This window comes from Polypterus senegalus, chromosome 18 (genome assembly GCF_016835505.1).
Source record: "Polypterus senegalus isolate Bchr_013 chromosome 18, ASM1683550v1, whole genome shotgun sequence".
Classification (NCBI taxonomy): domain Eukaryota; kingdom Metazoa; phylum Chordata; class Cladistia; order Polypteriformes; family Polypteridae; genus Polypterus; species Polypterus senegalus.
Window position 1 is genome coordinate 1,503,677 of NC_053171.1, and position 13,003 is coordinate 1,516,679.

The following is a 13,003-nucleotide window of genomic DNA, read 5'->3' on the forward strand; positions in this document are numbered from 1 at the left end:
CCATCCAAATTTTTTGTTCTTCATAGGAGGTTATGTTGAACCGCTCTTTGTCTCATCCCTCACATAGGACCAATTTGCCTTGGGTGGCCCTACCAGGGGCATAAAGCCCCAGACAACATAACTCCTCGGATCATTGGGACACGCAAAACCCTCCACCACGATAAGGTGGCGGTTCGAAGAGGGGGGACTTCAAACCAAACTATAACTAATGTAAAACAAAACTGAGAACAGCTGAACAATGTTGCACATCTTCTCTCTGACACACTAAAACTGAGGTCTTTCAGCCAACGAATTATTCAGCCTAAGTGTGTCAAAAAAAGTGACTGGGGCTCCTTCATACCACTAGCAATATGCCTGTATAGTGCCATAGTGGGACTGGAACTGCCAAGTCGAGAGTTTTCTTTTTAATTTTTATCCTTTTCAGTCATTGAGTGATAGTTACTTACCTTGGCAGTGACATCCATGACTCTGGTGACACTTTCTATGAAGTCAGTAGACGGATTGGGAGAGCATGGGGGGGTCATGAGGTCGCTGGAAAGGGGTGTGTGGTGCTCCTGATAGCTATGCAAAAGGACGAAGGTCCAAGTCTTTAGAATCCTGGGGCCTCATGCATAACACTGTGCGTAGAATTCGCACTATAACATGATGTAAGCACAAAAGCCGAAATGTGCTTACACACAGAAAAATCTAGATGCAGGAATCTGTATGTACTCCAGCTTCCACATTCTTCCACTCCATAAATCCCAGTCATCGTGAAAAGTAACACGCTTGCACGCGCCTGCTGTCCCACCCCAATTCCTCCCAAAATTACGCCTCTTTGAATATGCAAATCAATATAAATAGCCCTTAAGCTCAGCGTTCTGTAAAAAGACAATGGGAAAAGCACGGGGGAAAATATAAGATTTTCAGCGAATACCAAGTGGAGGCAAAGGAAAAACATACTATTTGTTTAATTAAACCGTAGTATAATCAACAAAAGGAAGTTGATCGAGTGACATAGCGTGATGGAGAAACTCGAAAGCTCAAGTTCACAAAGTCGCACAGTGTCCGAAATAAGAAAGAAGTTACATATCAAAATCGCTGTGAAAAGGCGAGTTGTAGCCCACCGTCTGAGCTTATTAGGGTACAGACAAAAAAAAAATAGGCACACAGTGGGGAAAAAAAGCACGAAATGTCAACTTTAATCTCGAAATTTCCACTTTAATCATATAATTTATTTTGTTATTAAAGTAGAACATCATAAACTTCATCTTAAAATCATTTAATTTACTAGTTTTGCAAATCCCATCATAGCTAAGAGCATGTTAAATGCTTTGTTTTGTATTTGATCTTCAATGTGCTCTATATGTGTGAATCACTACGTGCTTCCGTTCTTTCTCTTTCTCCGACAGGGCACAGAATCCATTACATTCGTGATATAACAGCTCTCTGAATAATTAAAATACTGAGATGTATATGTGATATCATTTTCATGATGATTGGAATGAAAGCATGTTATTAAACATGGGAACACAATGGCACAGTGATTGTTCATGTCTCACACAAGATGCTGTTGCGCCATACACAACCTTCGATGAAATAATTTATTGCAGCAGTACTGTCTCTTTCAAACGTACTAACCTCAAATTCCTGTCCTTACTTTTCTTTCCCCAAATACCCAATCGCCACACAATCAGCTCTGTAATAGACGTTAAGCCATCTGTAAGCTTAAAACGCAGATTCTTCAAAACTTTTAAGGGACATTGAAATATCTTCATAGTATGTGTTTAATTATTCTATCCATCTATCCTTCCAGTGTTGCGCCAGCCTCAGCAAATATGCAGCGCGAGGCAGGACCAATACATAAACTTGCTAGCACTGCTGCACCGTGTCCTCACATGTTTTATTATTAACAATTCAGATTATTTAAATGAAGTTAAAGTTTTATCTGTATAATATAATCATCATCGCATGTAAATACACGCTTTATAAAGTGGCGCAGGTTGTGCAAGTTTACAGTGGGGTAATTGTACTTATAAGTACAAACAGTTCTACAAAGGAGCAATTGACTGAGTGCGTTTAAAGTTCTTGGGATGAAACTGTTTCTGAACAGTGAGGTCCGTACAGGAAAAGCTTTGAAACATTTTGCTGTGGCTGAGGCAGCGTGGGCTTGATGCTGTATACTGATAATTCTCTTTCCGATCAGCTGCTGCTGTGATTCCCCACTCAGATACAGTGATATAAATACTCCGAGTGGTGCAGTGAGAGTAATATGGAAAAAGATGATCCACTGTGGCAACTCTTAAAGGGAGCAGCTGAAAGAAGAAGAAGGTGCAGTTAGAGTAACAACGCTAAAGCAGTTATGGTATTTGGAATACTATGGCTATTCCCTGGACCAGTATATTGTTACAAGTTAATTACAATCAGATGCATTACACTAATAAACAATATGCGGTTAGTTTCAGTGTATTTATAAAGCCGCGTCAGGAATGTGGTTCTAAGAAATAAAGGGTAACCACACAGAAACAGTAGCACTGATTTGACGCTGGGTGCCGCCAGTCTGCAAAACCGAGCAGAGAACTTGCGTACGACAGGGTATGAGGTACAGTGGAAACGTGCGTGGCTTTACACCAAGTGTAGGTTTTATACATCGCGATTTGAACGTAGAAACGTTCTTACGCAACATTTCTGTGTGTACGCACCATTTATACATGAGGCCCTGGTGCTTCCAGTCTTGCTATATGACTACGAGACATGAACGCCATCCAGTGACCTGAGATGAAGGCTGGACTCCTTTGGTACTGTGTCTCTCCGGAGAATCCTTGAGTACCGTTGGTTTGACTTTGCGTCGAATGAGCGATTGCTCATGGAATCCCGAATGAGGCACATTACCTGCATTGCGAGAGAGCGTCAGTTATGGCACTACAGAGGGTGATCCAGCTCATTAGATCCCCCAAGGGCTCACCCACGTAACACCTGTCTGCGGAAGATAGAGGGTCATTTCTGGAGGGTGGGACTGGGCCACATGTCTGCCTGGGGGATTGCCAACCAGGATCCCGAGTTGTTTCGTCATGTAGTGGGTGTGGCAACACAAGGTACCATTAAATGCTCCCCAACTTCACTTGACTTGACTTTTCAGTCATTCTAGTTTGTGTTTGTAGATAGATAGATAGATTTAATGAACTTCTGTGAAATTAAAAACATTCCCACAAGAGACAAGGGTGTTGTACTGTGTTAGCCAATATGATTGTATTGAGAAGTCAAGAAACCTGACACCTTTTATTGGCTAACTAAAAAGATTACAGTATGCAAGCTTTCGAGGCAACTCAGGCCCCATATTCATCTTGCCTGATGATTGTCAAATGTACTTTGCATATTGTTATTATTTATGAACATTATCAATAATACATTATTTGAAGTGTAACTTAACTCCTGCTTGTCTTTTACTACACCTAATTGCCTGAGGTTATAAATGTAGAAAGGAACAGTGGTAAGATTTGAGATTTGAGGCATTCTGACAAGGCTACAAAATAATAATACAAAAGGGGAAAATAGAGTAATATATTACTCTACCAAGACAAAGCAATGACAAAAGCAAAAAGTCGACCATAGAGACAAGAAACACAGTGTGCAGCATTCCATATAATGCATGCCCAGCATTGTACATGGGACATACATTTAAAAGACTTGCAATAAGTATACAGAACCATTGCAATGCCAATTACAAGCTCCACCGGACACACGTTTAACTGGGACCCTGTGAAAGCAAAATTCAGGGCCAATACTAAGAGAGCTAGAGAGCTGCCTGAATTGTGGCTCTCTAATGAAAACACCATTAACAGACACTTGGACAGCATATGCAGGTTTAAAAAGGAGAACATCTAAGTAATAAAAAAGACTTCATCACCAACACCTTCCGAATCCCACTTTATTATCCCCCTCACCCTTACAACCTTCCTCCTCACCTGCTATATATTGCCTTTGATTCCTGTCTGTCTAATCATTTTCTTCTGATGATGGCACCTGGCAAGTTGTCAAAAGCACAAGAATAAAAACTGTTTTAAGGTGCATGATATTTTGTCCCTTCGTGGATCTCGAGCTACAAATATGTAAACCATATCACAGACCTTGCTTCCATATATATATGGAAAAATAAAAAGATTTCTGTTCAATTTACACGTGCCTCAGTGTGAATCTGTGCCGGGTCGAGTGCTTATATAGCGCCTTATTCAAACTGGCGTAGTCGGCAGGATTCCGGTCCATCCATTTGGACTGGGACCTGTACAAAAATATTGTGTGGAGGCCCGGCATAGCAGCGTGCTGCTATATGCAGTGGAGCAAGGCACGTGCGCGACACAACAGCGCAAGTAGCGCACACCCGACATAACCGCGGGTGATCAGACACAGCACAGTACAGAGCGCGCTCCCGAGACAGAGAGCGCACTACTACCACAGAGCACACTCCCGAGGTGGAGAGCGCACTACAAGCGCAGTGTGTACTCCCAAGGCAGCAATGCAGCGCGAGGCACATGCCTACACGAGCGGCAGAGAGTAGCAGGGAAGACGCCCGAAGGAACAACATACCGAGTGGGGAAAAAGAAAATCGGATGGGCTCGAAAGCCAGCGAACAGACATGGCCATGCCGTTAAGAGCAACGGGATCCATAGAAAGGTCGGCGACGGACCCAGAGATGATTCACCATGGCTGAGGTATGCATTTGTTCCGTCTGCCTGCCTCCTAGGTACAAAAGAGCCGAATCCCTGTCAATGGCTGGCTGATGCCTGTCCGTGGCGCAACGGTGAGACAAGCTCCGAGGGGAGCGACGCTGACCTGAGGGCCCTATTCGACTCCAGACAACGGTCGAGAGACGAGAGCCCGGAAGATGTCCCTGGTATGGTTGTTCCAGTGGAGCAGGAGGAACCCCTCTCTGTAATAGGTAAGGGGAGGGGAGATATTTGTCGGCTGCCTGTCGACAGCGGTATCCAGACGGGGACGACGAACCTCCACCCCGCTCCCGAAGATGTCCTGGAGGCACCTGTAAAGAAAGCACAGGGCCTCCAAGATTCACGATCGGCGCAAGACGAGGTGAGCTTAACTCTGACTTCTCCTGGGCTGCACACGAGGTGGAGGCGGTCCTCCTACCTCTGCAATCTCTGGACCAGATCTTTTAGGTCCTGCAGGAGTTGAAGGGAGGTCTGGACAAGAGACTTGGCACGCCGTTGGAAACCATTGCTGGATAGCTCAGCAGACGCAGTACATCATCATCCAGCCTGCAGGACAGAGCAGTACAAGTAAGTGAAGCCTGTGCTGTAAAAGAAAGGGCGGGGGGGAGCACAGAAGCTGCCGTCACGATTAACACGGCTTGCCAGGCCGGCCTGCCCCCTACACAAGACGTTGCCATGGTGAATGATAACATGGCAGGAGAGTGTGCTGAGAGGCAGCTGAAAGATGTCAGCTGCCAAACTACCTTGCCCCAACTGCCGGTGCCGGTCTCACGGGCATCTAGAGGGGTGCAGACGGGGAGGAGTCCCTCTTCTTCCCAAAAAGGGACTCAGACCACCAATACACCTTAGGGAAAGAAAAAGAGCCAGAAGAAGAAGCCAGAAACTCCGGAAAGAGAGCAGCATGAGTCCGTTGACGGGAAAGCATGGACGGGCTGTGCAGCAGAGGAGCAAAGTCGCCATAAGCCCTCAACTGATAGGGAGGAGGGGCGGGAGTTTACTACCTGCTTCTGCTCCCGCAGGGGTCGGGCAAAGGAGAATTGGATGTGTTATAACTGCGGCCGCTGTGGCCACGTCTGGAAATGTTGTCCAGAGAGGACGTCTGAGTGGCAGGGACGTCGGGGCAACACCCCCAGGTGTTGGAGTACACAGGGTGGAGTAGAGGACACTGATTCCCTATACCGGAGAGGACTGACCCTCGCGGGACAGGTCGATAAGCCCCACGAGTCTCATCTGGGAGAGGGGCAATGTAATGGATAGCTGGGTTCCATGCCCGGCCCTTCTGCTCATGTTCCGTGGGAGCCACCAGAGACTCCTCAGTACATTCCCCTGGGACGCTTGGAACCCCTATAGTTTCCTGCCTGCTTCCACTCCCGCAAAAGTCGAACCGAAGGTAGTCGAGTGTGCTACAACTGCAGCAACTGTGGCCACATTTGGCGATGATGTCCTGTGAGGACGTCCAAATGGCAGCGACGTCGGGGCAACACCCCCAAACCATTTGCTTATATTTTCACAGGGCAGAACCATAGTGCTGAGGACACCAACTCCCCATTATGGAGAAGACCAGCTTTCGCGAGACGGGCCGCTAAGTCTCACGAGACTCATCTGGAAGAGGGGTGGTGTAATGGACAGCCGTGTCCCATGCCCGGTCGGGACGATCCTGCTGTATATGGTCCGGGGGAGCAGCCATGGACTCCTCAGTACCTACCCTGGGACGCTTGGAGGTTGATGATGCCTCAGTTTCCTGCAGGGTTTCATGGGAGATGGAGCACCAGGAGCACTCCTGGGAGGGCCAAAAAAGAAGCAAGCAACCACCACTCAGGGCCAGAATCGAGAGGAAGAGGACGAGGTTGCCTGGGAGGAGTGGTGGTGCCAGCGGAAGGATTGCTGTGTTTAAAGTAAGGTGCTTTGGGACTGTGTTATACCTGTGGGGTTCACAGGGAAGACGTACTCCACAGGGGAAGAGTGTTTGGACTGTGTTTAAGTGTTTGGGACTGTGTTGGGCCTGTGGGACATGGGGAAGACGTGCCCCACGGCTGAAGAGAAAATAAAGATTTCTGTTCAATTTACACGTGCCTCTGTGTGAATCTGTGCTGGGTCAGGCACTTATATAGCGCCTTATTCACAATATATATGTATCTCTTCTTTCTTCTAGTTTTTTCAGCATTATTGGACTTTTATATAATGCCACACAAATAATAATCTTGCAATAAAGAATTCATAACTGCTTTCCTAAAAAATAAATTGCCAAAATGAAGGTTAAGCAGGCAGCCTAAGATGTACACATCTACAGAAAGCAGTGTTGACTGTAAGAAACTGTTTTCATCTTCTTCCTCTTTAACACCCTCATCTATTTTAGTACATTTGTTTCACAGTGGCTCCTGACGGAACCGTTTCTAAATGAGCTAATAACTGTTATATTTGAAGTTGAAGTCAAACTTTTTTTTTTCTTTCAAGGCTGCTGGCAGTAAGCCAGATTACAACCTGCCTGAAGAAGGGGCCTCAGTTGCCTCAAAAGCTTGCATATTGTAATCGGTTCACTTAGCCAACAAGAGGTATCATTTTGCTTTGACTTCTCATTGCATCCGTAATGGCTAACATGATACAGATTTCAAAGTAAAAATCAGGGGTTACTGAATATAAGTTACACTTGTACGTGTGTAGTCTTCCTACTGCTGCTAGTGTTTGGCCTAACAGTTTTCAATATCTGATGGACTTCCAGCCTGTAATAACAGAAATAAATCTATCCTTCAGATCTGGAGACAAGGCCGCCCTCAGGGTAACCAGAGCCAACCTGTCTCATGCTACAAGGAGAGCTAAGTGGGCATACGCGCAGAGGATTAACAAACACTTCAGCAGCACCAGAGACACACGTCGTATGTGGCAGGACGTTCAGACAATTATAAACTACAAGCCCAACCCACACAGTAGTCATGGTGATGCCTCCCTTCTGGATGAGCTGAAGAACTTCTTTGCACGGTTTGAGATGCAGAACAAAGAGCCTGCGAGAAAAGCAACACCCTCTTTCACTGACCAACTACTCTGTCTCTCCATAACTGACATGAATAGGACTCTATCCAGAATCAAACCACGCAAGGCTGCAGGACCTGACAACATACCTGGTCGTGTGCTCAAAGAATGTGACAGTCAACTGGCTGGTGTCCTCACAGACATCTTCAACACATCTCTGAGCCAGTCGTCAGTCCCAGCATGCTTCAAGTCCACCACCATCATACCAGTGTCGAAGAAGTCATCAGTGACATGCTTGAATGACTACCGACCAGTTGTACTCATGCCATTTATCATGAAGTGCTTCAAAAGGTTAGTCATGTCACACATAAAGACTAATCTCCCTGCCTCCCTTGACCCTCTTCAGTTTGCATACCGCTCAAACAGGTCAACTGAGGACACCATATGCTCTGCCCTTTATCTCTCCCTGACACATCTGGATAAAAAAGACACATATGTGAGGATGCTATTCATAGACTTTAGCTCTGCCTTCAACACAATCATCCCTGAAAAGCTGGTTGTAAAACTGAGCAGGTTGGGCCTGAACACCACCCTGTGCAATTGGATCCTGGACTTCTTGACAGAGAGGCCCCAGTCAGTTCAGATGGGCTGCAACACTTCCAGCAACACCACACAGAGCATTGGAGCGCCGCGGGGCTGTGTGCTTAGTCCACTGCTCTGAACCCTGCTGACTCACGACTGCACAGCCATGCACAACACCAACAACATCATCAAGTTTGCGGATGATACAATGGTGCTGGAACTGATAAGCAGGGATGATGAAATAGCATATAGAGATGAGGTGGAATGGCTGTCCATATGGTGTGAAGACAACAATCTACCTCTCAATGTCGATAAGACAAAAGAGATAATTGTGGACTTCAGAAAATCACATCCTGCCCACATCCCACTCAGTGTCAACGGTTTAGATGTGGAGATTGTTAGGACTACCAAGTTCCTCGGTGTGCACATAACAGGAACTTACGTGGATGCATAACACCTCATTACTAATTGAGATAGCCCAGCAGAGACTACACTTCCTGAGGTGGCTGAAGCGAGCAAGTCTTCCCCCTTCCATCCTCGCCATGTTCTACAGAGGCACCATTAAAGGTGTTCTGACCAGCTGCATCACTGTCTGCAATGGCAACTGCAACATATCCGACCGCAAGTGCCTGCAAAGGATAGTGAAGACAGCAGAGAACATTATTGGGGTGGCTCACACTTCACTACAGGACAAATTTTACAAATGCTGTGTCCGCAAGGCCAGAAGCATTGTGCAGGACCCCTTACACCCCTCACATGGACTTTTCACACATCTGCCATCCAAGAGAAGATATTGTAGCATCAAAGCCAGATCTGTCAGGCTGCAGGAGAGTTTTTACCCTCAAGCTGTCAGACTTCTTAACACCAGGCTGCCCCCGGGATCTCCAACACGGCCTCAACCACCTCTAAAAACAGAACTTTTATACATGCAATCCACTGTCCTGCAAAGATGAGTGTGATGGTAGAAAAGAACTGAAAATCTCATACTGACCTTTAAGGATTTTGACACTCTTGATATCCTTCTGCTCTAAAACATTCTGACCTGTCATTGTTTACACGTCTTAAACAACTATTAATCATACACTGATAATTTCTGTATTATCTATTATTTATTAATTATATTACATATATATTGACTATGATTGATTAATGTATCTAGATTGCAAATACCATACATTGCATCAAGCAGAAATATTGACTTGCTTACTACACGTCAATATTGCTGCTACTTCTTTGTCTTGTCTTTGCACAATGTCTTGTCTTGTTTGTACTTTAATTTTAAATTTAAATGTTAATTCTATTTTTAATTTATTATTTGCAGGTCATGCTGTTACACTGTGAACTCTGAGCTTCGCAACTTTGTCTATCTGTATACTTGTATATGGTTGAGATGACAATAAAGTTCACTTTAACTTTGAAACAACAGCCTTATGCCTGTTTGCATAAAAATCAGAATTTTTAGTTGTACTGTATTAGAAAATTAAATTTTTTTGTACTGCTATCATTAATTGGCGCAGTGGGTAGCACTGCTGCCTCGCAGTTAGGAGACTCTCGCTTCCCAGTTCCTCCCTGCATGGAGTTTGCATGTTCTCCCCGTGTCTGCGTGGGTTTCCTCCCGGTGCTCCGGTTTCCTCCCACAGTCCAAAGACATGCAGGCTAGATGCATTGGCGATTCTCAGTTGTCCCTAATGTGTGCCTGTTGTGTGTGTGTGTGTGTGTGTGCGCGCCCTGTGGTGGGCTGGCGCCTTGCCGGGGGTTTGTTTCCTGCCTAGCGCCCTGTGTTGGCTGGGTATGGCTCCAGCAGACCCCCGTGACCCTATAGTTAGGATGTAGCAGGTTGGATAATGGATGGATGCTATTATTAATACAGAATCTATTCACTTTTTTATTTTCTTCTGATTATTTTACTGCATAATGTCTTATTATTGCAATAATACAGTGTATTAAGCATCTCACCGGGACTTAAAAAAATATATATGGGAAGGTGCCTTGTGATGGAAGGGCACCATATGCAGGACTTGCCACCACCTTGGATGCTGTGCTGCCACAATAGACTTTGCCACCCTGATATGGGGAAGAACTGTGAGGGACTATGAAGGATTGTGTGCTTTGTGTTTTCTTTATCTTATGCATGTATTGATTAGATACATAATACAATAGTGATAAAGGCCTGGACTAGAAAAACATAGCTTAGTGTTAATTGTTCTTTGTCCAGCAATCACTCTGTTTTACAGATTTACTGAGCTGCTTGGCTTCCCAAATGACTGTCTAGAACCAGTAAACAGGAAAGTTTAAGGTCAGCATGGGCCAAAGCTGCAAAAGAACAAGGTATATTATTTGAGACTGGTGTCATGGGTAAAACTGTCACTAATTAAAGATGTTAGAAGAAAACTAGGACCTGACTCTTCCACTGGCCCACAAATGCCACAGGGAAATGTGAAAAATATGTAAATAGCAGTACGAATCAACAGTTTGGGTTCCACTCCAGCCACTGCAGCTGGATGCTCCACAAGGCACAATGACCACCTCCCTGAGCACTTGGCACATTAGGTGTTTGTAAGTCCCAGAATCATCCTTGACACTCTTCTTTGGAATTTCTCTCATTCTGTTATGGCTTTATGTAATATGGAGATCAATACTGAACACAGTACTCCAGGTGTGATCTCACTACTGTGCTTAAAACTTAAGCACAACTTCCCTTGACTTGTACTCCACACAACTTGCCATATAACTTAACATCCTATTAGCTTTCTTGGTCGTTTAGGTCTACTGTCTGTATGTGGATGGTGATACGTCCACTATAGAGGGTACTGGAGGACAGTAAATGGAAGCGACGTCAGCAATGGAATGACCGCCAATCTTCCATTCTGCGGAGATACAAGAAGAAAAGATATTGGCACGAAGTGCCAACCCCTGGTTCAGTGGGTAATCACCATCAATAAAGCCCTCAAGCTGCCTCCAAAACCTGTCTATCACACTACTTGATCATTTACTCCATGTGTTCATGGCTCTCTGTGTAAAGAAAACATCTCTAAAATTTGTGAGAAATTTGCCCTTAACAAGTGTCCATCTCTGTCTCTGTGTTCTTGTTGAAGAACTTATTTTAGAAAGATCTACCAGACTAATTTTAAACAGTTCAATTATGTCACTTCTTAATCTCAGTTTCTACTGGATAGTTTTTGTATTACCAGCCCAGTAACTTCCATAATTGCTTCTGTACCATCTGGATTTAGAAAGTGAAAAGCCCGCCTGGTCATTCACCAGCAAACGCAAGCTCTTGATGTGTAACAGAATATAACATTTTGTAATAAACTCAGACCTGTACATACCTAACCCACTCTCACCTCGGAGTACTGCACCCTCCACCCATCCTTCTGCTGATACCACCATAGGAGAGACATCCCCACCCACAATTACAGCAGCCCAGGTAAGCAGAGAGCTGAGAAGACTCCGTGCCAGCAAAGCAGCGGGTCCAGATGGAGTATCGCCACGACTGCTGAAGGCCTGTGCATTGGAGCTATAGAGTCCTCTACAGCGCATCTTCAACCTAAGCCGGGAACAGGGGAATGTCCGAGGCTTTGGAAAACATCTTGCATAACCCCACTCCCAAAGGTATCACGTTCTAGTGAGCTGAATGACTTCCGGCCTGTTGCTCTGACGTCACACCTGATGAAGACCATGGAGAGGCTGCTGCTTCACCACCTGATGCGACAGGTCCGCCATGCCCTCGACCCTCTGCAGTTCGCATACCAGGATAAGGTGGAGAGGAGGATGCCATCATCTATATGCTACACCGATCCCTCTCCCACTTGGACAGAGGCAGTGGTGCTGTAAGAATTATGTTTTTGGACTTCTCTAGCATCTTCAACACCATCCAACCTCTGCTCCTTAGGGACAAGCTGACTGAGATGGGAGTAGATTCACACCTGGTGGCATGGATCATGGACTATCTTACAGACAGACCTCAGTATGTGCGTCTCAGGAACTGCAGGTCTGACATTGTGGTCAGCAGCACAGGAGCGCCGCAGGGGACTACTTTCTCCGGTCCTGTTCAGCCTATATACATAGGACTTCCAATACAACTCTGAGTCCTGCCACGTGCAAAAGTTTGCTGATGACACTGCTATAATGGGCTGCATCAGGAGTGGGCAGGAGGAGGAGTATAGGAACCTAATCAAGGACCTTGTTAAATGGTGCGACTCAAACCACTTACATCTTAACACCAGCAAAACCAAGCAGCTGGTGGTGGATTTTAGAAGACCCAGGTCCCTCATGGACCCCGTGATCATCGGAGGTGACTGTGTGGAGAGGGTGCAGACCTATAAATACCTGGTAGTGCAGCTGGATGATAAATTGGACTGGACTGCCAATACTGATGCTCTGTGCAAGAGAGGACAGAGCCGACTATACTTCCTTAGAAAGCTGGCGTCCTTCAACATCTGCAATCAGATGGTTGTGGTGAGCACCCTCTTCTATGCGGTGGTGTGCTGGGGAGGCAGCATAAAGATGAAGGACGCCTCACGCCTGGACAAACTGGTGAGGAAGGCAGGCTCTATTGTAGGCACGGAGCTGGACAGTTTAACATCTGTGGCAGAGCGACGGGCACTGAGCAGACTCCTGTCAATCATGGAGAATCCACTGCATCCACTGAACAGGATCACCTCCGGATAGAGGAGCAGCTTCAGTGACAGACTGCTGTCACCGTTCCCCTTGGGATTAATAAAGTATCTATCTATCTATCTATCTATCTA